Source organism: Scyliorhinus canicula, chromosome 5, assembly GCF_902713615.1.
Source record: "Scyliorhinus canicula chromosome 5, sScyCan1.1, whole genome shotgun sequence".
In the NCBI taxonomy this organism is placed as follows: Eukaryota; Metazoa; Chordata; class Chondrichthyes; order Carcharhiniformes; family Scyliorhinidae; genus Scyliorhinus; species Scyliorhinus canicula.
The window spans coordinates 134,935,066-134,959,309 of record NC_052150.1 but is presented as its reverse complement, the minus strand read 5'-3'; positions in this window follow the sequence as shown (position 1 = coordinate 134,959,309).

Below are 24,244 nucleotides of genomic sequence, written 5' to 3'. Positions count from 1 at the left end.
GCTGGAGTGGCTTTTCCTGCCAATGGTGCCTTGGCAGCTGATCCATGTCTTCCAAGCCTTGGAATTTCCAAATACCAACAAGGCAGGAAGTCATCCAGAGGGATTGCACTGGGTACGAGAGTTAAAGTAACTTGCACCTGATCTTTGTAGTAGTGGGTTAATTTCTAATTCAGTGCTATCCACTCACCCAAAACTTTTCCAAATTTGAAATCAGAGCTGAGGATGCCAACGTTAGCCCTGTTCTACTTGGGGACCAGTTGGTTGCCTAGTCAGATGGTGAAGGATTCCCTGTCAGTTTCAGACTGTGGTCTCATTTAAATCAGGCAGGTGATCTGCAGGTCGCCAAACAGACTTCCTGGTGAAATTACTCATTTAAGGACTGAAGATGTGACCAGATAATAAGTTACAGATCGGGAGCAATGGTCATGATGGTAAAGGTTGAAGTTGCCAGGGTGGCAGCTTCACAAAATTTAACTCATGACTTCTGGATGATCACTTCTACATCTTCCACAAAATAACACTTATCTTCAACCAGCCGCTTTGATTCTATCACCTGAGAAACTGGTTAGAACGTGTTCAGTGCCGGCTCCAACAGTATCAACCTAAAATGGACATCAAGGCCTTGTTTACCACACAGGATCCCAATTTTTATACTAAAAAGAACCATGTAAGCCTAAGCTTATGTAGTGATCATGATTCATGTAAATAATAGTACTTACTGGCTTACCTGAGAAGTATGAACATTAAACTGTTCATTTTGCCAGTCACGGTCAGAAAAAAACCCATTATAGGGCGACAGGTGGCACAGTGGTTATTACTGGAACTGCGACACTGAGGACCTGGGTTTGAATCCCGGCCCTGGGTCACTGTTCATGTGGAGTTTGCACATTCTCCCCGTATCTGCGTGGGTTTCACTCCCACAACCCAAAGACGTTCAGTTTAGACAGATTGGCCACACTAAATTGCCCCTTAATTGGAAAAAAATAATAGTTGGGTACTGTAAAATTTATAAAAACAAAAAGGAAGCATTATAAAATAATTAATGATAAACTGGTTGCGTATTATCATTGATTTTCTTTGGTAGGTACTTTGTCGTTTTAAGAAGTCAGCACACTTTGAAATTGTAAATTATCAATAGAATGTTGAATGCAAACATTTTGTAATGGGAAAACATTAAAACATGGAACAAGCATTATGAACCCTAATTATGCATTTATTTGCTTCATTCAAATGAGGCAACCTTGATTTTTACATATTTGATCTACCATGGTGTAAATTTAATTTGTCCAATCTTATATCAAAACTTCAGAGGTACAGGTTATTAAGTAAGATCTGTGATTTAAATTAACACAGATTTCAATGGCTCTAAAGCAATTTAGGAATATGACTATGCAAATTGTGATATCAGTTAATTATAATTTCTTACTGCAATTTAAAGATCGAAGTCCAATAATTAATTATAGTACCTGTATTAAATGGGTCATGAATCTGAGATTGCAATTTTTATGGATTCTGGAAAGTCCCAAGGACTGTGTTTGCAAACCAAAAACATGCTAAATTTCAATACTATGAATTGTTATATTTGTCAAAGAAGACGGCCCAAATGTTTGCAAATACGCATTGAACATTTTGAAGAATGTGCATTTTCTTATGTTTCCAGTTGTGTCAGAAGCTATTTTTATAATAAGACACAAAGTTAATTCTCACAGTGACTGTTTGCCAGTAATCCAGCAATTTCTCAGAATATACAACTCAATAAAAGTTACAGCACTAATTGCAGTAATGGGACATGAATGTAGCAAATGTTTTAGCAGTGTGCTGTGGGGCCAAATTGTACATACAGGAGTTTGTTTATGAATTTGGCAAAATGTAATTCTCAGCAAATGTTTAGATTTTTGTCTGCATGGATGGTCTATTTAAATTATGCATTAAGGTAGAACATAAATAACTTGAATGTTTTCCAAGTTGGAAGCTATTTGGAATACAAAAATATAATTCCCTGACAATCTTAGAAACCTTATCACCTTGAAATTTCTTATAATGTATAATTTTGAGTAAATTAAATTTTCACTTACACATTAATGCATCAATTTTGTTATGGTAATTATGTGCTGGATGTGATATGTTGCTAGTAGAGAAGGATGCAGGCTTGCCATTAAGCCACTATCTCACTAAAATTATTAGAAAATTAAGACGAATGAGTAAAATCAAAGGTTCTTCTGGTTAGCTAATAGAAAGCAATCATAGATAAGTTGCTGATAGTATTGTAAATTGTAATAAGCATTTAATGACTAGTCATATAATAGGGACAGTCAATTACAGAGCACAAGAGGGCACAGATGAGTTTGATTCAAACTGGAAATTGAGCCTTATTCAAAGAAAGTTATTTTAAATGCACAAAGGACCTTAATAAATGCATAAAGTGCCTCAAAATGTGGACTCCAGTTATCTCTTAAATACATATTTGGCTATTACTAAAATGAAAGTTATCAGCCTTAATTTTTTGTTGGATTCTGCCTTTTAAAAAATTGGTATCCAAAAAGCAACTTTGCAGCATCAAAGATGTTGCTTTAAACATGGAAGTTAAAAAAATTCATGAACATGAACTTGGGCTCAGAATAGGTGTCTGATGTGGGCATGCACACTTCTGCTGTGAGTCCCACTGTATACCATCTTGGTGAGGGTGTTAGGGTGGACACAACAAGGCCCAAGGAAGGGGAGCATACAGGCAGAACATGACATCAGTCAGTGTGCAACATTGATTTGTGTCAGCATTTTGGGACACAGTGCTTCTGTCGATGCTCATTCTCTGAAACTTTCATGGCTGAATGCATGTGAAGCATAAGAAAAGGCCTCCAGCAACACTATTTAACGGCATCCATCATAACTACGTCCAGGTTAGTCGCTGCTGTTTCTATAGTTATACAAGTTTTTGATGCTTTGTAGAAGTCTTTCAAGTTGCAAATGTCTGCGGGTTTTAAAACATTTATTTATTTTTAGGGTGTAGCCACCTGGGGTGACCACTGCCCAACACAAAATGGAAGATTGCAAGGAATGCAGGGAAAATGGACATGTTGCAAAAGCAAGCAGCTTGCAAAGTGCTTGTGTATTCTGACTACTGCAGAAACCAGTTTCGAATGCTGCAGAAACCAGACAGCATTGTGAAAGAAAACAAGTTAGCATATTAATGAGGCGATACCGGGCGATCCCCAGGTACAATGGAAACAAGTTAACACAAATCGATACATTAAATGGAAGGCCAGACTTCTCGGCGCCAAAAGAAGTCCAAAACAATAAGTCCCAAGAACCGCCCAGGGATCGAGGAACTGCCCCGTTATTGGGGAATTCAAATCAATCGATTGGGAAGAGACCCAATCGATTGCGAGTGAATAGAGGGTCCGCCCAGACCCTGAGGGAGGTTTAAGACAGAGACCCCAACCCCAGCTCTCTCTCTCTGCCAGCCTCTCCTTGACCAGCCAGCCCTCCCAGCAGAACACCGTTGCAGCAGAAGAACCTTGAGGAGGAGAGGCCTGGACAGTAGCCGCCAGCACTTAAGTGTCATACAACGCACACTACGCAGACACTCCTGACCCCCTTTAGTCCATAACTACTGGAAGCCTGCGGACGCAGGACAAAGCTAGAGGCCGTTGCTCCCTGATCCGGCAGTCCCCTTATCCAGATAAGTATTTGGCCTATTAGTGGTAGGATTAGCCTAGTCTTACAGTTTTATATGCATGATTAGTAGATTATTGTAATATAATAAACGTGTCTTGTTTGAACTTACTAACTGGTGTATGGATTTATTGCTTTGAACTTGAACTTGAAACTTGTGGCGGTATTTTAATGATACTTGGCGACTCCACAGTTAAGGAACGAAACAGAGCCTAATTGAGTGTAAAGCACACTCACCCAGAACGAGCAACATTTAGTGGCGACTCCGCCGGGACTCGACTAGAAGTGGCCCCCCCACTCCGAGAGAACCCAGAAATTTGAATCTGAAATCCAATTGGGAAAAGGAAAAACCACAAGTGTTCAAGTAGTTCAAATCAAATCTCATAATTCAGAAGTGTGGTTTTGCATGCGTAACTAACAGGGTTGTAAGGTAAAACCAAGAGATTTTTGTTGCGACAAACTGTCGGGTGTTTATAATTCGGAACATAGTGAAAGCCGTACCCATATTTTATAGCATTGCCTTATTATCCCTCGTTCCAAATTTAAGAGAGCAGAGGAGAAAAAGAAATGGCCATGCAGGCAATGGAACGTCTCATGAACCCAGAGCAGTTCGTGGTCGCAGCGACCAACAGCAGCAGAGTAGGTCAGTGTCCCGTTTGTGAGCTGGAACTCAGGAAGTACCTCAAAGGGAAAGGATGGCCCCTTTGGAGTGAGTTTTGTGTGAATGAGGAGACAGGTCCCGGGAGTATAGGACATACTTGGTGGGAGAACCTATCTGAAATTCACAAGAAGAGTTTAGGTAAAGCACGTAAACCGATGGCAATTGTGTCCTGTTTGGCACAATTGCGAGGCACAGAGGAGGTCGTCAGGACGCTCAGAGCAGAGTTAGAGGAGAAAAACAGAATGAGCAAAGTTGATGTCAGGGACATCGAAAAGGAGAATTTAGGATTAAGGCAACGACTGGCAGATAAGGATAGAGAGGTGGATGATGCCAAGAGGGCACATCAGTCTTATCTAGCCCTTCTGAGCAGCTCTCAAGTTCAGTACGAAAAGGCCTATCAAGATGTGCAGTGTGCAGTCTTGATAAGAGAAGAAGCAGAAAAACAGGTAGAGACACTGAAGAAGCAGTGTAGCGACCTAAAGGCAGCTTTAAGGGTACTCCATGCTGCCACCACTGGGCAAAGGCAAAGCACCGTAGACCACGCTAAATGTAGGAAGCAGATTGCGCAGCTGCAATCTCTGCTTTCTGTGCAGAATGGCTTCCAAGAGACTTTTGGATCACAATTAGAAGAAGAGAATGCCCCAGATTGGAAGGAGTTGAGTGAGACAGCGCAGCGATATGTTCAGGGAACATGTGCGCTAGCAGCGCAGCAGAAAAGGAAAGTGCCCCAACCCCCCACAGATCAGATAGCACCCGCACCAATGAACCCAGTCACCACCCAACGAAAAGCAACCGCAGAAGGCGCACCCGAGATCACGTACACCACCCCCTTAACTGTAACACAACTAAGGGACGCGTGTGAGAAAATCACCCCGTTCCTCCCCACTGCAGACCCCCACCAATTCTTCGCACGAGTGAAATAACAGGCGACCATGTACGGCCTGGATGAGCGAGGCAGGTTAAGCTCACAGTTTTGAGTTTAGACTCATCAGTTGTAGCAGCCCTCCCCGACCCCCAGAACGTTGGAGGAGGCACCCTCGAAGAGATGCATACATCTATTTTAGACGCGATAGGGTACAACAGAGGAGACCCAGTTGAAGGCCGAAATAAGTGTAGGCAGAAAAGGACCGAGCACCCCACAGCATTCGCAGGAAGGCTGTGGATTCATTTCACTGTAGTTTTCGGTGATTTAGACCGCACACATTTGACTCGAGATAACATGGTTAAATGGACCCGCACTATCATCTCCCACGCCACAGATGCAGGACAGAATGTCTGCTCCAATTATGACCCCTCAGAAGAGGCCCATAATGAAAAATGGGTATTGAAAAGATTGTCCCGCGCTTGGGAGCAATCTGTCCATGGCAAGGTAACAGTAAAGAACCCCGAAGAAGCTTAGGCTGCAGCAGATATTCAGGCAGTGAGAGCGCACCAAAACCCCGCATGGGTAAATGAGGGAAAGAACAGCCCCCCACAGAAGTCACAGGAATGTTTTAACTGCGGGCAGTTAGGGCATTTTGCTAGGGAATGCAACGCCCCGCGGGAATCTCAGAGAGGCCAGCAGACAGGCACTCTGAACAGGAACAAAGCTAAGCCTATCCATAGTATAGGGACGCAGTCAGGACAGACCAATGTGGACGGAACGGACTGACGGTGTTCGGGCTCCCCCACTTGGGTCTGTGACACCCTTTGGGACACATCCGGACGACTGGTGATCACGGCGAAAATTCGGGGAAAGCCCATAGAATTACTCTGGGACACAGGAGGGTCCCGCACGACCATTAATTCCTCCAGCACACCACAGGCAGACATGTGGCCCACTACAGCCACAATAACCCTCAGCGGCTTTACAGGTCACTCACAGCAGGGACACATTACAGCCCCTGTACTCAACCAACTAGGGAATATCTCCACCAGACACCCCGTTGTTTTAGTTAATCTGCCCCGCACAGCAGAACACATACTGGGCATTGACTTTATGAATGCCCACAGCCTGTCGTTCGATCCAGTCAATAAGTGTGTCTGGCGAATGGCGAAATCAGACAGAGCACCCGCAAACTCACAGTAGGTGAGTACGTAAACAGGTTTAGCGCAGTTGGCGACTATTGTTTTGACCCGACCACACTTAGCACGGACAAACAGGTTAGGGCAGTTTTGAACAAGCACAGGACAGCATTTGCCAGTCACCGGCACGACTGCGGCAGAATGACTGGACATGTTCAAATGACAGGACCTGACCCGAGACCACAAAGACAGTACAGATTTCCCCTAGAAGCGGAGGGAGAAATTGGAAAAGTTATAGAGAGCTTATTAGAGCAGGGTGTACTTAGGACAGTAGCCTCGACAAATAATGCCCCTATTTGGCCAGTGAGGAAGCCCGACGGATCATGGCGTCTGACCATTGATTATCGGGAACTCAACAAAGTTACCCCAGCAGTAGCCCCCACGGTAGCAACAAGTCCCGAGACCATGCTCAAGCAGGGTCTCAACTCCAAATATTTCACGGTATTGGACATTAGCAACGGCTTTTGGACAATCCCATTGGCAAAGGCGTGCCAATACAAATTTGCCTTCACATTCAAAGGACAGCAATACACGTGGACATGCCTCCCACAAGGATTCCACAATTCCCCCTCCATTTTCCACCGACAGCTGGCAAATGGACTAGCAAAATTTTCCAGACCCGAATGTCTGGTACAGTATGTGGACGACCTATTACTGCAGATAGACACCAAGGCAGAGGACATCACGCTTCTGTCTGAACTCCTGGAACTTCTGAACTCAATCGGATGTAAATTTAACCCCAGAAACGCCCAAATATTGGAGAATAAAGTGATGTATTTGGGTACAATCATCACACACGGCAAACGCAAGATCAAGTTCAAAAGAATTGACTTGATCGTCAAATTGCCCCTTCCCCAAAATGTTTCAGCCCTCCGGTCATTTGTAGGACTGGTTGGGTATTGTCGGAACCATATCGATGGTTTTGCGACCAAGGCAGCCCCACTATCAGACCTCCTTAAGAAAGGAGCCCATTGGGAATGGCTTCCGCACCATACAGAGGCTGTGGAAGAGTTAAAGAAAGCCCTTAGCGCAGCACCTGCACTACAAGTTCCAGACCCGCTCTCCCCTATGCAATTGAGGTAGCGAGCACAGATCTGACCCTCTCGGCCGTGCTACTTCAGGAACGTCATGAGCAGCTACGACCAGTGGCTTATGCCTCCAGACTGTTAGACCCAGTAGAGCAAGGATTTTCAGCCTGCGAGAGGCACCTACTAGCAGTATTCTGGGCAGTACAATACTTTTCTTACATTACCGGATTCAACCCCATCACCATTTTGACCGAACACACCCCCACACAGTTACTTTTAGACGGACGACTGAAGGACGGTTCAGTGAGCCAGATAAGAGCAGCTAGGTGGACACTTCTGTTACAGGGACGGGACATAACAGTTAAACGGACCAAAACACACACATTTTTAGCGGACAACCTACAGTATCCAGGACACCCGCATGAATGCAAAATAGTAGCACCCCTCCACAACACAGGACCCTTCATTGCTAAGACGCCCCCCAGGAAGATAGGGAATTCAAGCCAGAGCCCCCAGCACACGGACATGTGTGCACCCCTACGGATCTATGTGGACGGTTCATCCACAGTTTTAGATGGCGAAGGTATCACTGGATGTGGAATTTATGTGGAAGGTGCACAGGGATGTGTACTAGAGGAGATAGCATTAAAGTTACCCGGACACTTAGGCGCGCAGGCAGCAGAGCTCGCGGCCATTGCATACATAGTGGACCACCCAGATTCGTTCCCCAGCCCAGCAGATATATATTCGGACAGTCTGTATGTCTGTCACAGCCTCGCAGATTTTCTACCCCTGTAGAGGACAAGAGGTTTTGTCTCCGCGGATGGGAAGCCCCTTCCATCAGCCCCATTGCTCCGCCATTTCCTAGAGAAGGCAAAGGGTAGGACATATGGCATCATTAAAGTTAGAAGCCACCATCGATCATCCCCTCCTGGAAATGTGAAAGCCGACGCACTGGCTAAAGCAGGTTCCAGGCGAGGTCATGTTTGGACACCCCCAGCTAGCGCACCAGCTAGCGCCCCTATGAGTGCTGTTCAGGTCTCACAGACAGACATAGAGGATTTAGTACAGGCACAGAGGCAGGACGAAAATCTCCGGGAGATTTTAAAAGGAAACTTTGTGGCCCAGTACGTCAAATTCAAACACACTTTGACCACACATGAGGGTGTGATTATCAAAGACAAGTTGTATGTGGTTCCTGAGAAGGACAGGAATCAAATGATTGCCTTATTCCATGATGGTCATGGACACCAAGGGATCGACCCTACCACAGCCCACCTTAGGCAGCTCTGTTGGTGGCCCAATTTAAGAGATGATGTAACGCACTACATAGAGAATTGTTTGATTTGTGTGCAGAATAACCCGGAGAGGTATTCAAAGAAGGCACAACTCAGCCACACACACCCCGTTAATGGCCCCTGGACAAACCTCCAGATCGATTTTATAGGTCCATTGCCCCCTTGCAGGAATGGCTATAAATATGTTCTGGTGGTCATAGACACGTTTACGAAATGGGTAGAGGCGTTCCCATCTCGTACAAACACAGCAAAGACAGCCGCAAAGATCCTGACCCACCACATCTTTACTCGATGGGGACTCCCCAGAAGTATTGATTCAGACCAGGGATCTCATTTTACAGGACGGGTCATGAAGAACGTCCTGACCATATTCCGCATCAAACAAAATTTCCACATTGCGTATCACCCCCAGTCAAGCGGAATAGTGGAACACATGAATCGGACTCTAAAATCGACCCTTAGAAAGATGATACAGGACAACAATTCAACTTGGGATTCAGTGCTCCCATTCGCACTAATGTTTATGAGAAATACTGTTTCAGCATCAACAGGTTTCACCCCACACACACTCATGACCGGACGCCCTATGAAAGGATCTGAATTCCTTTTAGGACTCGACATGACCAGCCCAGAAGTGACGGCCCTCGCACACGAGACAGCAGTAAAACAATTAGTTGAAACTGTAAGGTCGGCTCAGTTAGCAGCCGCAGTAAAATTGGGTAAGAAACGGAAACAGAGCAAGGCTTGTTTCAACAGGACTGTCCATACCACAGAATTTCAGGTTGGCCAACAGGTAATGTTATCTGTGTATAACCCCAGCACGTTTTTGGTCCCAAAATTTTCCGGCCCGTACTCAATTTCGGACAAAATCAGCCCTTCAGTTTACAAAATAAAGTACCCCAATGGGAAGGCTGCGTGGTTCCATATTAACCAGTTAAGGGCATATGGAACACAGTCCACCCACTCGCACCATGTCCTGCTAGACGCAGCAGAACACCTCGCCCCGCCCACTAGAGACACATTTCCACCCTCCCCCTCACAGACCAGTTCCTCATCGGACTCGACCTCGACTCCGCCCATTGACTTCAGACCACGCCCCGAAACGTCCACAAGCTGCCACAGCAGAGACAGCGACTGTGACTTGGACGACAGCCACAGCACGCCTCTCTACTGCCCTGATACACCAGACCCCACACACATCAACTACAGTGCTTTAGAGATCACGTACATTAAAACTCCAGACCCACACCCAGCCCCACCGCCCAACTACGACGACCCCGACGACGTCCATACAAATTTAGACCCCACGATTTGGCACAGGGACAATTCTTGGAGACTTGTCCGTAATGACGAAAGTGACCCCCGGTCACATAACGCTACAATTGCATGCCTGATCCATACAAGGGTATGGGATCCGGGAGAAGAGAATGACTCTGAGTCTGACTCCCGACACGGCAACCCCTTTGCGACCCTGTTCGCAGAGTATGAAGAGAATTGAGGTGTCCAGATGATGTAAAAAGAGGAACCGCTTGAGAGAAAAACGGTGTCCTGTCTGATGGAACCTGCATGCATGTTGGTGATGTTTGTATATTTATTTGTTAAATGTTTGTTTTTGGAGATTGGCCACTCGGTTTTCAGCTGAAAATCTTGTGACCACCTCACATGCACGTTAAGTTTGTCCGCAATGTCTGGAGCCCAACTTAAGCCTTCACCCTTCACCCCACTGGGAGCATCTTGGCTCCTCCTTTTTTTTAGGTGCTCCTCTATTCTGGGAATACAGGCTGCAAATCCACAATGAACACATTCATGCCCGTTCATTCCAGGTCGCTCAGGCAGTGGAGAAACGGCATTAAGGACCCGCCCTGTCTGAGGACCCCCCTCTGGTCAGCTAAGCTCGGGTACAGCACATCACGCCCTACCCGGGGATTCCATCCAAATCTTACCCGTCGTGACCCATACGCAACTCATTCGCATATCTAATTTCTAAGGTTTGGTTTCATTTGTTTTGTTTGAGGTAGCCCTTCGGCTGCCACTTCTTGTGCTATTTACATCCAGGAACATTGGGATGGTAAATCGCAAAACCTGCGAGACGGCTCGCAGTGGCAAAGTTGTTAGGTGTATGTCTGGTCCTAAATTCGCTTTTGAAAAAAAAAAAAATGAGGGGAGTCACAGGGTATGACTTGGCCATTCATTTAAGGGACAATTGGAATGAGAGGACAGATACACTAACATTAAAGGTATTAAACAAATTATTGACAGATACTGTGCTTGATCCCATAGCTTTCGGACGTTCGAAGGAGGGATCAGAGCAAGATCAGCAATACAAAAAGACTGAAGGAAGAGAAGAAAGAAGACCGAGATGAAGACCTATATGTTTTTAGTTATTGTTTTTGTATTTTTGCGCGTGGACGCTAACCCTTTTTCCCCTATGACCCCCGCCATTAATGTTTCCCAGACACCGACTTCTCAGAGCCCAGTACTGAACAGCGATGACCAGACCTGGTGCACAACATTTATCAATTGGTACTCCCTATCATATGTTATTGAATCACTTTTGGCGATAGCAGTTTTCTGCATCGTAGTACAGACACTTAGGTTGAGAAAATGGAGAAGAAGAGCCTCCCGCTCTTGCGCCTCGACCATATACAAAGTACAATCCCCTATTTTTGGCTTCCACCAGTCCCCCCAACCCCTTGATGTATAATGAAGGATTTGATTTTGAATTGTTGTTGTAAATAAAGACCTTTTCTGATGTATTGTAATATTCTGAGCTCGACTGCCGAGCCAGAAATGGAATGTAATGATAATGTTTTAAGGATAGGAAGTTAGAATGTTTAAATGTGTAAGGGAGTGTAGTTTACAAAGGATAGTTAATGGTTCCCTAGTAATGCATGTCCCCTTTGACATAGCGCCAACCAGAGACTGTTAGATAAAAATTTTGTGCCATAATTGAGGAAAGTGTAGAGGCCATGGGACTCGCTAAGATCAGGGAACACAAAGACACCGAACTTGGGTGATCCTTCATGATTTCTCATGAGGATCACAAGGAGGGAGTGTAGCCACCTGGGGTGACCACTGCCCAAACACAAAATGGAAGATTGCAAGGAATGCAGGGAAAATGGACATGTTGCAAAAGCAAGCAGCTTGCAAAGCGCTTGTGTATTCTGACTGCTGCAGAAACCAGACAGCACTGTGAAAGAAAACAAGTTAGCATACTAATGAGGTGATACCGGGCGATCCCCAGGTACAATGGAAACAAGTTAACACAAATCGATACATTAAATGGAAGGCCAGACTTCTTGGCGCCAAAAGAAGTCCAAAACAATAAGTCCCAAGCACCGCCCAGGGATCGAGGAACTGCCCCGTTATTGGGGAATTCAAATCAATCGATTGGGAAGAGACCCAATCGATTGCGAGTGAATAGAGGGTCCGCCCAGACCCTGAGAGAGGTATAAGACAGAGACCCCGACTCCAGCTCTCTCTCTCTGCCAGCCTCTCCTTGACCAGCCAGCCCTCCCAGCAGAACACTGTTGCAGCAGAGGAACCTTGAGGAGGAGAGGCCTGGACAGTAGCCGCCAGCACGTAAGTGTCATACAATGCACGCTACGCAGACACTCCTGACCCCCTTTAGTCCATAACTACTGGAAGCCTGCGGACCCAGGACAAAGCTAGAGGCTGTTGTTCCCTGATCTGGCAGTCCCCTTATCCAGATAAGTATTTGGCCTGTTAGTGGTAGGATTAGCCTAGTCTTATACTTTTATATGCATGATTAGTAGATTATTGCAATATAATAAACGTGTCTTGTTTGAACTTACTAACTGGTGTATAGATTTATTGCTTTGAACTTGAACTTGAAACTTCTGGCGGTATCTTAACGATACCTGGCGACTCCACAGCTAAGGAACGAAACAGAGCCTAATTGAGTGTAAAGCACACTCACCCAGAATGAGCAACAGGATATGGATGTTGCTGGCTACGCCAGCATTTATAGTCCATCCCTAATTGCCCTTGAGAAGCTGCCTTCTTGAACTGCTACAGACAATGTGGCGTAGGTACACTTATAGCGCTGTTAGAAAGGGAATTCCTGGACTTTGACACAGAGGCAGTGAAGAAACGATGATATATTTCCAAATCAGGATTGTGTGTGGCTTGAAATAGAGACAAGCTTTTCATCTTGCACTGATCTGGACAGAAGAAAGAATACTGAATATCAAAGAGAGCAATAATATATGTGGCATGAGAAGAATTTATATGGCTGATTGGTTGATAAATCGACTTGCTTGATCGAGGCATTTTTATGGAGAATGCAGCAGGAAACTATTGCCCCATGTTTTTGTTTCATTCAAGAGAACAGTGCCTAACCATGTTCCCTTTTCTTGTAGAGACAGGTTCTTGCTTATGATCATATGTAACTTGAAGTAAGCATGAATGAGTCACATTTTGAGCTTTACTGATGACCATAAATTGATTGTTAGTGTAATTCTTAACACCCTTGAGATTTTGACCATGTGCTGTCCAATCATAAATGACACCTAACATTATGTTCTGATTTCAGCAAGCATGGTTACCTTTTCTCCTAATAGTAACTAAAACAAAATCACAGGAGCAACAAATCCCTGGTGCATTCTCCATGGCAACACCTTGATCAGTCAGAGTCAACATCCTTTTCTCATGTGGTATAAATTCATGCTCCTTTTGAAATTTGGTATTCTTGCATCTGTCTTGATGAGTGCATGGTGAAAAGTTTCAGCGGCATACCTTTATTTTCCAGCAATTTCACTGTACTTCATGTTTTCAGCACTTGGGGTGGTATTTTATGCCCCCTTCCACTGGCAGGATTTTCTGGCCCCAAAGGACTTTTGACCGGGTCGGCGCATTTTCCAGCAATGCCACCACCCGTGATGGGGCCATAAAATTCCACCCTTGGATGATTTGTCACATCATAACGTTTCCCACAAATTGAAAGGTCTAAGAGCATAAGTTGCAAATTTCAGAAATATGAAAATGTATCGAACAATAAACACTCTGAGCAACTCAGAAACCAAAATGATCCATGATCGAAATTGCAGATTATCACTTCTAACCTGATTGCGGATTAGTCTGATGAAAATTCAGAGTGGTTTTTTTGGTCAGAAAGAAATTGAATTACTCAATAATTGGAATCAGGAAATGCAAAAATTACAACAAGGTGGGAACTTAGTGCTAAAATATTCCAATCATCAGACAAATCAAAGCAGCAACTTTCAATTAACAGGACTACATTGCATACCATAATAATGGTGAACACAGAAACCTGACTGACATATATCATTGGTCAAATAGAAAATAAAACAGATGTATATTTGATCTGAAATGGTACAGAGGATTGGTTAGATGGGTCTATGGGACATTTTGACAGAGAGAGCCAACTAGCAGTCCACATACAAGTGGACATACAGGATGACAGGGCCACATCCTCCTGGATGCAGGCCCTGCCAGAGTGGCTTCAGAATTGATGCCACCAGATGGAAGAATAAGATGGGGTCGTCCAAAGAAGGGCCACCAAAGTACATTTAAGGAATATCTTCAAGAGCGGTACATCAACTGGGCTGGAGACAAAGACATTATGATGGACCAAGGCAGGTGATGGTGCCTTGCTGCTCATTGTCCCACATGGGACAGGACATTTAAAATGTGGCTCACAGGCTGCGAACATCACTGAAAGCTAAAAATAAAGGGCGGGGTTCTCCGCTCTGCCAGCTGCGTTTCCATTGAATTTACAGTGCAAAAAGAGGCCATTCAGCCCATCGAGTCTGCACCAGCCCCTGTAAAGAGTACCTAAGCCCACACCTCCACTCTATCCCCGTAATGCAGTAACCACACCTTAACTTTTTGGCACTAAGGGCAATTTAGCATGGGCAATCCACCTAACTTGCACATCTTTGGACTGTGGGAGGAAACCGGAGCACCCGGAGGAAACCCACGCACACATGGGGAGAACAAGCAGACTCCACACAGACAGTGACCCAAGCTGAGAATCGAACCTGGGACGCTGGAGCTGTGAAGCAATTGTGCTAACCACTGTGCTGAGCCCATGGTTTTCCTAGGCAGTGCACCCTCGCTGGCAGTGGGATTCTCTGTTCCTGCCACCTGCCAATGCGATTTCCCATTGTGGCCGCCCCACACCGCCCGAAACCCCATGGCCGTGGCTGTGCTCCCGGTGCAATGGAGAATGTCGCCAGCAGAGAATCCAGCTCAAAGCCTTTGTGCAATGTTATACGGAACTATTCACTCTTCAGGGTCCCTGTCAGCTGGGAAGACATGGGAAGCTCTTGTGCTTAACAGGATTTGTGACAACTGAAAGAAAAATCTGATTGCTTCGTAAGGAAATTAAGTTCAACATGTGTTAATAAAAAGCAATGGCAAATGAAAATTGAGTTAGCATGATTGCTGAGGGCTTCAACTATTATTGTTATCAAATGTTAATTTCATGCGGGGATAAATGGTAGCAGCACCCAAGGTTTGATTTCGATTCATTGTCACGTGTACTGAGGGGCAGTGAAAAGTATTGTTCTGCGTACAGTCGAGGCAGATTGTTGCATGCATGAAACACAAAGGAAATATGATAAATATGCAATGTAAATCGGAGACATAGATATTGAGTGAAGCATACAGATTAAAGTGCTACAAGTAAAGAGGCTGCTTATACTAATCAGTTCAGTCCATAAGAGGGCCATTCAGGAGTCTGGTATCAGCAGGAAAGAAGCTGTTTTTGAATCTGTTAGTGCATGCATCTTCTCAGACTTTCGTATCTCCTGTCCGAAGGAAGAGGTTGGAACACAGCCCAGTCCATCACACAAATCTACCTCCCATCCATTGAGTCTGTCTCTACCTCCAACTGCCTTGGGAAAGTGGGCAGCATAATCAAAGACCCCTCCCACCCGGGACCTTGGACAGTGAATAGTTCCGGATCACATTGTACAAAGGTTTTGAGCTGGATTCTCTTACCAACCCTTTAATCACATTTTAGTTTGATGTTTTAAGTCTAATTTGTGAGTTTTTGTTCAAAGCTGTATCCCTTTAAGGGGGCTGCCCCTTTTACCTTGTCCCTCAGTTTGTTTGATTTACTTTACTTGGAGCGCACAAAATAGTTGAACACCAATGCTCAAACAAGAGTTTACACACATATGACACGCTGATCTGAAGCCTAAAGCAAGGCTTCATGTTGAAGTCTATCATCACTCAACCTGGCCGTGGGGGAGGGCTTCTTTGAAGTGCCCCATGAGGATGTAAATACAAGTCACAGGCATCCACACAATGGTCCTGTCAGTCAGCTCAAGGTGGGGGACAGGGGGGTGGTTGGGAAATGGCCATGAGAAATATGCCAGTGAAACTCTCGAGTGTCCAGGCGTGTAATCCTGGTGGAGTTGAGAGGGACAGGTATGGGGACAGCACGGTAGCATAGTGGGTAGCACTGTTGCTTCACAGCACCAGGGTCCCGGGTTCGATTCCCGGCTTGGGTCACTGTCTGTGCGGAGTCTACACGTTCTTCCCATGTCTGCGTGGGTTTCCTCCGGGTTCTTCTGTTTCCTTCCACAAGTCCCGAAAGACGTACTGTCAAGTAATTTAGACATTCTGAATTCTCTCTCTGTGTACCTGAACAGGCACCAGAGTGTGGTGACTAGGAACTTTTCACAGTAACTTCATTGCAGTACTAATGCAAGCCTACTTGTGATAATACACAAACAGGCACCGGAGTGCGGCAACTAGGGGCTTTTCACAGTAACTTCATTGCAGTACTAATGCAAGCCTACTTGTGACAATACACGAACAGGCACCGGAGTGCGGCAACTAGGGGCTTTTCACAGTAACTTCATTGCATTGTTAATGTAAGCCTACTTGTGACAATAAAGATTACTATTATATGACAATGTGAGAGAGGAGGGTGTGAAGCTCAGTAAAGAGGCACTCACTAAGGAGGAAGCACATTGTGAAGGTTCCAGAGGAGCAGAAGGCTGAGGAGAAGGGCTTTCTCAGGATTCCTCATCGCTCACATTCTTTTCCCAATGAGGTGTGAGTATCTGATCTGGTGGAAGGTGCAGGTGACATTTGTAATGGCTCATTGAATGTGATGTGTTTCCTTCTCTTTTCAGTGCATTATTCTGGAGAATCATGGAGACTGTGCGAGTGATAGAACAGCAACAGAAACTGTGACATGCTGTTGCATGGGGCCAGGATCAGCACCCTGCTGAGGAGGGGGAAGCTGAGTCAATAGCTGTACTGGGAGCAGCACCACAGAGGGGACAGCCCATTTGAGATTGCACCGGCCAAAGAATGGGCTTATCATGGTGTTTAGAGATGCAGGATGGGCTCTCTTCTGCATCAGCCCCCTTTGAGATCAGGGACTGTATTGTGTTGCTCCAACTAACCTCTGGAGTGGGTCAGCCCATGACATCCATGATCACTGGAGAAGAGCAATGAGAGATCTGAGCGTTGATGCATGAGGGGAGGAGGCAGCAGTAGTGCGTCTTCACCGAGCCATCAATGTGGGAGGTGGGAGGGACATAACGCTGCCACTCTCACACTGCACAGGGATGAAGCGCCATGTGTGCACGGGGCTGTGCGGAGCATGGCACCGTGAAATGACAGGGAGGAAGATCTGCTGGTGAACAAAGTGATATTTATTTACATGTGCTTTTTTATAGTGATGACCTAACTTAACTAGTGCCTCTGCTCACCTGTGCCCACTAGGTGCCTCCAGTTTCTTACTCTTCCTAAATGTCGCCATTCATCTAAGTGTCTCTCAAGATCCATTGCTGAGGCTATGGTGGACTGCTGCCTTCTACGCCCTGTTTCCTGGGAGGACATTCACAGCCATCCCCTGGGGGGGCCCGGAACCTGAGGGTCTACATTTGGGCAACACGGGTGTTGCAGTGCTACCTTCCCTTGTCTTCAGGGTTGGAAGTGTGTCGCTCACAGGGACGGGAGTGTCAGATGAGCTGTACACTCCCAGAGTCCCTGGGTGAAGGGTCCAGGCAGTGCTCCTGCAGATTCTCTTCCCTTCAGGTCCTGGTACCCCTGAGCTCCTCTGTGGGATGGGGGACAGCTGGGGTGAGATCCAGAAGCTCTGCTGTCCTCTGCCACTCTCCACAGTCCATGGAGTTCATGCCCTCAGCCATGGAGGTTATGAGCTGAATCATCATGGAGTGCATGTCCTACACCAAGGTCTCCATTACGGATGCCACCCTCGCAGTGTTGGCCTTGTTGCGTTTAATTGACGGTACTAACTCCTTGGTCAGAAGGCAATTAAACTTCTCCACTCGGCCTTTCAGTCTCAGGAGGGATGCTGTCATCCCTCACTGATTCTCGCGACTCTGCCTTTGCAGTTCCAGCAGTTCAGAGACAACCGGGTCGAGGGACACGTAATTGGCCAGGTGCTCAGGAAAATCCTGTGCTCCAGCATCCCTCCGAATGCCAGTTCCCTGGGTTGCCCCTGCCTCCGCCTGTTGTGGATCACCAGGTGTGAGGTGCTCACCAGTGAGTGACCCAGAAACCTGCTTCCTAGCTTTTCCCAATGAGGTGTGAGTATCTGATCTGGTGGAAGGTGCGGGTGACAGTTGTAAAGGCTCATTGAATATGATATCTGAGAACTCCCCCTCTGTGCTGCTCGGATCTGTGGTTTCCAGGGATCATGAGAATGTCCGGGCTGCTCTTCTGATTGCCCAGCAAGGGAAGAGATACGATATCACATGAATAAATGGTGCGGGATGTTTACTCACGTGAGGTTTGAGGATTGACTGTTTGTCCTCAAGGTTCTCGCATTTGTTCACTGCCCCCACTTCTCCATCTACACAGGTGCAGTCCTGCACCACCCCAGCCAGCACCAGGGCTCTTTTCTCATGGGGGGAGAGGGTGCGGAGATTCCGCATGACTCCGGGTGGCTGTGCCCTCTCACGGCCGTTGTGCTTGATTTTTTTTCCTGTGGGGATACAGATGGGGAGAGTGTAGATGGGAGTCCTACCAGTTCAGTTGGTTGAGGTGAGCACTCTTCCTAGCCTTAATTCTCCCAACAACAGTATATACCTGACATATTTCCAGTTCTCTCTAGCTTTGACAAAGAATCACCAGACTCAATGTTAGCTCCCTTGCCTCTCCACAGACGCTGTCAGACCTGCTGAGATTGTGCAGTGTACTTCAAACAAAAGTGTTCTGATACATCATCCTCTCATGAGCTCTTTCCCCAACAGTTTCCTATATTTCAGCAGTGACTACACTTCAGAAGTACTTCATTGGCTGTAAAGCGCTTTGCGATGACTGGTGGTCACAAAACGTTTAGTTTAGTTGGTTGGATGGCTGGAACGTGATGCACAGCAAGGATAACAGTGTCGGCTAAATTCCCGTCCCGACTGAAGTTATTGATGAAGGCCCCGCTTTCTCAACCTTGCCCCTTGCCTGAGGGGTCTTGATCCTCAGGTTAAATCACCACCAATCAGCTCTCCCCATCAAAGGAGGAAGCCGCCTATAGTCATCTGGGACTATGGTGACTTTACTTTTACTTGCTAATAGGTAACTCTTAAAAAAAAGCAAATGTTATGGTCATTAAAATAATTAAATCTAGAAGTTTCCATTCAAACCTAAAGGCCCCAGTTTAAATATTTGTTCTGCACTCAGCCAGTCATTCATATGCAGTGGCACAATAGGACCACTGGACTAAAGAAGGGAAAGTCAGACTGAGATTCTGCTTCTGATCCAGTGATACTTAATTGACGAAAGGAGCACTCTTGTGGATGTTGAATGAGTGGAGGACTGAATTAACAGTGAGCACTTCTTCTCTCCCCAGTGAGTGGCCTCCCAGCCGTCACTGTCAGAAGCTCACACCTGTCGACAGACAACTTACTTTGTACTTTCAAGAGAGGAAGAGAGAAACATGGAAGGGGGTGAAGAAAATGTATAGAAAATGAAGCAAGTTTTTTAATCAAGAACAAAACAACTTGTGACACAACATTTAGAAAGCAGTGGTTTTGGAGAGCTCACCATTCCAAATATGCTCCAAGAGCCATGCTTTGATTTAAGTACCCCGACAACGAGAAGGGAATGGGTTATTGCTCTGGTAAAGCTCATGGACTGGTCAGTACAGTGTCTGAGAGAACAATGAATGGCAATATCACCAGAGAAGGAAGTTAATGTCTTTTTCCTTGCATTATAAATAGATCAAATATGGCATTGACCTGGCCAGAATGAATAATTCAGTTTCATGAGAATGTGGTTCACTTTGTAACTTGTGTTTGGTCATCAGTTTTCGCTTTGAACTGCTGGAAAACTGTGCATCAGGTTGAGCTACATAAGTGTGGTATTTCATTTCTAGATATCACTGTGATACATTGGAAGAATTTTAAGTAACTTCCCATTGTTAGCTCAACAGTAACTGACAACAAATAATTACTAATCATTGCTAGAAGTACTTTAACGTCATAGAGTCATCAAGTTTTACAGCATAGAAAGAGGCCTTTTAGCCCGTAGTGTCTGTGTCAATTCTAATGCCATTTTTCAGCACTTGGCCCATATCCTTATGTGCTCTGGCATTTCAAGTGCTCATCTGTGATGAATGTTATCAGTAGCTGATATAATGGTACCTTACCTTTAATGCATTGGCCCTTTAAGACCGTGCTTGGAACCCTGGGGGACTCCGCCTCTGGCTCCGCCCCCAGGAAACGGTATATAAGATAAGGCTCACTCAGGCAACATGTGATGAGCACACTTCTCAGCTGCTGTACAGTTCTCAGATGATTAAAGCCTTTGAATCATCTATCTTCTCTCCTGTGTCGTGATTGAGGGTATCTCATCATCTAAATGCTTCTTAAATGTTGTGAGGGTTCCTGCTTCTCCCATCCTTTCAAGCAGTTAGTTGCAGATTCCCACCAGTCTCTGGATGAAGAACATTTTCCTCAAATCCCCTCAAAATTCCCTGCTCCTCACCTTAAACCTATGCCCCCTGTTTATCGAGCCCTCTACAAAGGGGAAATGTTTCTCACTATCTACTCTATCTATATCTCTCACAATTTTGTACATCTCGGACAAGTTCCTCCTCAGCCTTCTCTTCTCTAAGGAAAGCAACCCCAGCCTATCCTGCCTCTCTTTGTAGCTGAAACACTCCCGCTCAAGCAACATCCTGATGAATCTCTGCACCCTTTCTAGTACAATCGCATCTTTCCTATAGTTTGGCGAACAGAATTGTACACAATACTTAAACAATGGCCTGATGAATGTTTCATACACCTCTTCTATTCTATCCTCGGCTAATAAAGGCAAGAATCCCATGTAGCTTCTTAACCGTATTTACCTGTCCTGCTGCCTTCCGCAGTCTTTGGACAAGCACCCCAAGGTCCCTCTGGTCCTCCGTACTTAGCTTCCTACCATTCATTGTGTATTCACTTGCCTTACCAGTCCTCCTAAACTGCATCACTTCACACTTTTCAGTGTTAAATTTCATTTGCCACTGTTCTGCCCATCTGACCAGCCTGATTTTTTCATCCTGTAATCTAAGGCTTTCCTCCTACTTACCACAACACCAACTTTTGTGTCGCCTGCAAAGTTTCTGATCGTACCCCCTACATTCACGTCTAGATCATTAATGTGCTCTACAAACAGCAAGGGATCCAGCACCGATACCTGCGGTACACACTGGACACAGGCTTCCAGTCACAAAAACAAACTTCGACCAACATCCTCTGCTCCCTGATACCAAGCCAGTTTTGGAACCAATTTGCCAAATTGCCCTGGACCCCATGGGCTGTTACCTTCTTGATCAGTCTCTCATGCAGGACCTTGTCAAAAGCCTCACTAAAATCCATGTAGACTACCATCAACTGCAATGCCCTCACCTACACACCTAGTCACCTCCTCGAAAAGTTCAATCAAATTTGTTAGGCGTGATCTTCTCTGACAAAACCATGTTGGCTATCCTTGGTTAATACTTGCCTCTCCAAATGGAGATTAATCCGTCCCTCAGAATATTTTTTAATGGTTTCCCTAGCACTGATGCTGGACCCACTGGCCTCTAATCACCTGGTTTTTCCCCTACTTTTCTTCTTGAATAATGGTACCACATTAGCTCTCCCCCAGTTCTCTGGCACCTCCTCGTGGCTAATGAGTATTTGAAGATTAGTGTCAGACCTCCTGCATCTCCTCCCTTGCCTCACAAGTCAGCCTAGCATACATCACATCCGGGCCTGTGGGTTTATCCACTTTGAAGCCAGTAGAACTGCGAACACCTCCTCCCTCTCAGTGCAAATCTGTTCAGTTATATCACAGTCCCCCTCCCTGCTTTCTATACCGACAGTGTCCTCCTCCATAGTGAACACAGATGCAAACACTCATCCAATACCTCGCCTGTGTCTTTCGGCTCCACACAGTTTTCCACTTTGGCCTCTAATAGGCCGTACTCTTTCCATAGTTACCCTCTTGCCATTAATTCAAACACTTTTCCTTTATTCTGTCCACCAGTGTTTTTTCAGGAATGTAGCCACTGTAGCCACCTAAAATGGACACTGAACCAAACAAAATGGAGAATCGCTAAGACTGTAGGGAAAAACAGTTTAGCCAAGGCAAACAGCCTGCAAACACTCATTAGCATTTTGCAAGCAGCAAAACCAGTTTCTGGCCAGGTGGAAGATCTCCAACCAAAGGTGATAATGGCAGAACGTCTACATACTAATGAGGCAGTCCAGATCTAGGCACACACAATGGCAACATTTGGGTTTGAATAAGATACTTTAAGTGGATGTCCAGACAGAGCGGCACCAGAAGTATCCACTATAGAAACCGCCCCCACCATCGAGAAAGACCGTTACATTGGAGGAATTCAAAAGATATCGATTGGAAGCGATCCAATCGATACCTAAAGGTAAAGCCCGCCCAGGAAGAGGGAAGGACATTGGGGACCCCTATAAATATAGACCCCCACACATGGTCCTGTCTGTTGTTTCGTGCTCCGGCTTTGACCAAGACCTCCAACGTGTATCCTGACTCCAGCCGTTGAGCACCAGCCGCCGAACCGTAAGTGCCAATACGACGCTCGCTACGCGAACCAAGCCCGCTAGACCCCCAGTGACCAGCACGCTTTCTGAAGGTTGAAGCCCAAGACCGGGATGAAGGCCTCGCTCCCTGACCTTGCCTGTTCCTGTGTAGTTAAGTATTCTGTTTGCTTAGTTTAGTCATAGCTTAGTCCCTTAGTGTGTGCATGCGTATTTATTATAATTGTATAATAAATATTGATCGTTTGGAACTTACTAATCGGTGTATCGTTTTATTACTTTGAACCTGACCTTGGAATATATGTGAGTTGTCTATATGGCAACTGGCGACTCCTGAGCTGAAAATACATAGACAGAGCCTAGTGGTGTTAAGCACACGGCCTTTAACACAGGCAAGTTAATACACCCCAATAAACGCGTTCTGCACCCATACCAGTAAAACTAATTCAACATTTAGTGGCTTCCTGCCGGGACACGGTTACAAGTGGTACCCCCACTCCGTCGAGGACCCTGAAACCCGGACCAGGGATCTCACTTCACAGGACGGGTCATGAAGAACGTCCTGACAATATTTGGAATAAAACAAAATTTTCATATTGCGTATCACCCACAGTCCAGCGGGATTGTGGAGCGCATGAATCGGACCCTAAAATCTACGCTTAGAAAAATGGTTCAAGAGAACAACTCCACATGGGATTCAGTGCTCCCATTTGCATTAATGTTCATCAGAAATACAGTTTCCACTTCCACAGGATACACACCACACACACTCATGACCGGACGCCCTATGAAAGGTACAGAATTCCTTTTAGGACTGGACATGACTAGCCCCGAAGTGACGGCCCTCACACACGAAAAGACGGTTAAAGACTTGGTTGAGACTGTGAGGTCTGCACAGATTGCAGCCGCAGTTCAGCTAGGGAAACGCCGTAAACAACGCACAGCTTGTTTTAACAAGACCGTACACCCCACAGAATTCCAGGTTGGGCAACAGGTAATGCTATCTGTATACAACCCCAGCAGTTTTTTGGCACCAAAATATTCCGGACCATACTCAATTTCGGATAAAATTAGCCCCTCAGTTTATAGGATAAAATATCCTAATGGTAAGACCGCGTGGTTCCATATCAACCAGTTAAAGGCATATGGAACACAGGCCAACCATGCACACCATGTCCTGCTAGACGCAGCAGAACACCTCACCCCACCCACTAGAGACACGTTTCCACCATCCCCCTCACAGACCAGTTCTTCATCGGACTCGCCCACGACTCCGCCCACTGACCATGACAGACCACGCCCCGAAACGCCCACAAGCTGCCGCGGCAGAGACAGCGATGCAGACACTGACTCTGAGGACAGCCACAGCACACCACACTACAGCCCACATAGCAGCGACTATGACCCCGACTACAGTGACCCCATGGAAGTCACTTACATTAAAAACCCAGACCCACCACCCGACCCCGACTACCCCGACAATACCCATTCACTTTTGGACCCAACACT